Source organism: Drosophila arizonae, chromosome 5, assembly GCF_054131065.1.
Source record: "Drosophila arizonae isolate 15081-1271.41 chromosome 5, UAZ_ARI_1.0, whole genome shotgun sequence".
In the NCBI taxonomy this organism is placed as follows: domain Eukaryota; kingdom Metazoa; phylum Arthropoda; class Insecta; order Diptera; family Drosophilidae; genus Drosophila; species Drosophila arizonae.
This window is the reverse complement of record NC_142925.1, coordinates 19,562,416-19,565,414: the sequence shown is the minus strand read 5'-3', so window position 1 is coordinate 19,565,414 and position 2,999 is coordinate 19,562,416. Positions and strand designations below refer to the sequence as shown.

At 27.6% G+C, this 2,999-nt stretch overlaps 1 non-coding gene across 1 annotated transcript; it reads right to left on the bottom strand.

The window, feature by feature from the left end:
- Window positions 1-2,683: 2,683 nt before the first annotated feature.
- TRNAM-CAU (transfer RNA methionine (anticodon CAU)) lies at window positions 2,684-2,755 on the bottom strand. Its single transcript has one exon. It is a non-coding gene; the product is annotated as a tRNA-Met (tRNA).
- Between the last annotated feature and the right edge of the window lie 244 nt (window positions 2,756-2,999).

Below are 2,999 nucleotides of genomic sequence, written 5' to 3'. Positions count from 1 at the left end.
CTAGCTATCTACCTATCTAATTCTATAGTATGTCCACCAATCATATTTACTCGATTTATTCGATATCCTTTTTATGGTACATATATGCATACACTAAGCACACTCTCTACTTCTTCAACGTTAACCAAGAAACGTTTTATAGAAATAAACCCATAGAAGTCTAAAACAACGACTACAACAACAACAACAACAACTCCAACAAAAATGCCTAATAAGTTTCCGTCCATTATAAGCAGACCTTAAATCTATGTGCAACAACAACAACAACAGCAAGTGGAACGATAAAGCCAAGTTGTATAGAAAGGAGAAAAAATACAAAACAAATACACACACACAAATTAAAAACCAATTTAAAATAATTAATGAGAATAAAGTTTACAATAAAATAAATGCATATTTGTAGATTAGACAACACTAAACACCAAACACGAGAACATTTTAAACAGTTACTAAAATATTAATGTAATAAACAATTGGAGGAAAAACAATAAGCTGCAAAACAGCAACAAAAAAATCAACTCGACTTTTGTGTAAAAAAAAAATATTTAAAAATATTAAAAACCAAAAAAAAAAAAACTTAAATGTTCTATAAATAAATTCATAAGATTTGAAATGAATTGAAGGAATAAACTACTAAAATATAGATGAACATAGGATTCTGTGTATCATAAGAACTTTACTTAAGCAATTCCCCCAATACAAATTTGTGTTGAAGCGATTGTAGTCGCCAGTCGTGACACGTGCGTCGTGACACGCGCGGAACGTGTAAACTAGAAACGAAACTTTTATTTGCCTTACAAACTAATACTTTATATATAATTTAGATTGAATGTTTTTGATTCAATCTAGTTTTTGAATTTGTTCAACTATACATACATACACACACTTAACCCTTATGTAATACATGACGCTTGTACATGGCGCATCCAAATACAAAACAAAACAAGAACATAAATTAATAAATTATATATATACATAATTATATAAAAAAATAATTATAATAGCGGAACCATAATAATAAAATGTAATAATATATAGTATAGTCTTTTTTCAGCATAAGTCATAGTTATTATTGTTAATTTTAGTTTATATATTTACACACACATGTGTATATATATGTGTTTATATATGCATATATATATATATATTTACATACATACATATATTAGATTATTATGATTATTAATTGTGAATATGATGTGATGTGTTTATTGAAAAGTAAAGAACAAAAAATGAATCAATATTGCAACGTAATGAAACAAACAATTTATTGTACTACAAAAACAAAAACAAAGAAAATCGAAAACATAAGAAATGCAACTAAGAAGAAGAAGATAAAGTAAACTAGGTGTGAACAACTTAAGCGTGCGTATAAAAATATTAAAAAGTTTTAATTTTAATTTTAATTGAATTGAATGTAATTCATACACACACACACCCGCACTCGTGTCTGTATGTGTCTATGTGTGTGTGTGTATATATATTAACTGTAAGTAGTCTTTCATTTTTGTCAGGTGATATCAACGAATTTTCTATATGTTTTCTTCTGCGGCTTAACGTATTTCTCACAAAACGTAGCCGCAAGATTTATTGTTTTTATAGACCCTTAAGTTGAATAGGTGCTCGAATATACTTTTTATGTTTTCTTATAATTAACTATTGTAATTATTATTATTATTATACAAATTTTATGTTCAATTTCTTTTCTTTTTTTGTGATATTCATTAAAAGTTGTTTGTTGTTGGTTTTAGATCTTGTGTCATTTTTTGTTTTTGTGTTCATAAATATTGTATATTTTTGTAGTTTGTTTTTTTTTATTTGATATACATGCAAACGTACTAAAACGTGTGTATTATTTTGTATTTAACATATATATACTTATTATTATATACATTAATTAATGAACTAGTATATTCAATTACCTATACATATATACAAACAAAAAACAAAAACAAAAAAACAAAAAAATGATGAATTGAAATAATAGTTCTTAAGCTTAAGCGAAAAACATGAATTGACACTGTGTAAACGAGAGAAATAAACAAATAAAATGAGACAGAACAGAGAAACCGTTCGGAATGCAAGTGCGAGCGAGACAAAGAGAGACATGTAACTCGCTCATGGAACGATTGGCAACGATTAAAACGAGAATAAGTATGATAAAGATAATGATGATAATGATCATGATGATGATGATGATAATTATACTCCTAAAAACGAACATTTTTTAAAAATATTTAATAAACAAATCATTATTAACTATTATTATATTTATTATTATAAAGCAAATTTAGTTATTATATACATGTAAAGAACAAGATGAGTAAAGATGATAAATAAAGAGATGCACAGCAAACATCGTAATTTTGTTGCAGTTGCGAAACTAACCAGAACAACAAGAAGAAGCAAAGGGAAGAAATGAAAAGCAGTCAAGTGGGAAAAGCAGATGAAGAAGATGTATGACGCATATGGTCAAGAAATTACCACATTTAAAGTTATTTAGCAGTAAAGTAAAACATGAAAAAAACAAACATCAACAAACAACAAAAACAAACAATGAAATACAATAAAAACACGAAAAATAAATTCAAAAAATCAACAATGGTATTTTTATTTCACTAGGCATTTAATTAAAAATTAAAAAAAAAAAATAAAAACAGAAATCACACACTTTCTTCATCTATAGCAGAGCAAGGTTTCGATCCTCGGACCTCTGGGTTATGGGCCCAGCACGCTTCCACTGCGCCACTCTGCTTGTTGCGTGCCCAGCGGCAAAAGCTTTAAATGTGTGAAGTGGCTATCAACCCTTGTTGTTGACTGCGAGAATAGCGCAATTAAAAGCAATAAACAAAAGAGCGAGCGAGATGGGTAGATTCTAATCGGAACTTTCGTTTGTAATAGAGAAAAATACCATAATATTAAATTTAAGTTAAACTGACTTGAGGAAAATCGAATTTACACCAAAAATAAATTATTTGAAATGAAAATAGAAGCACGCA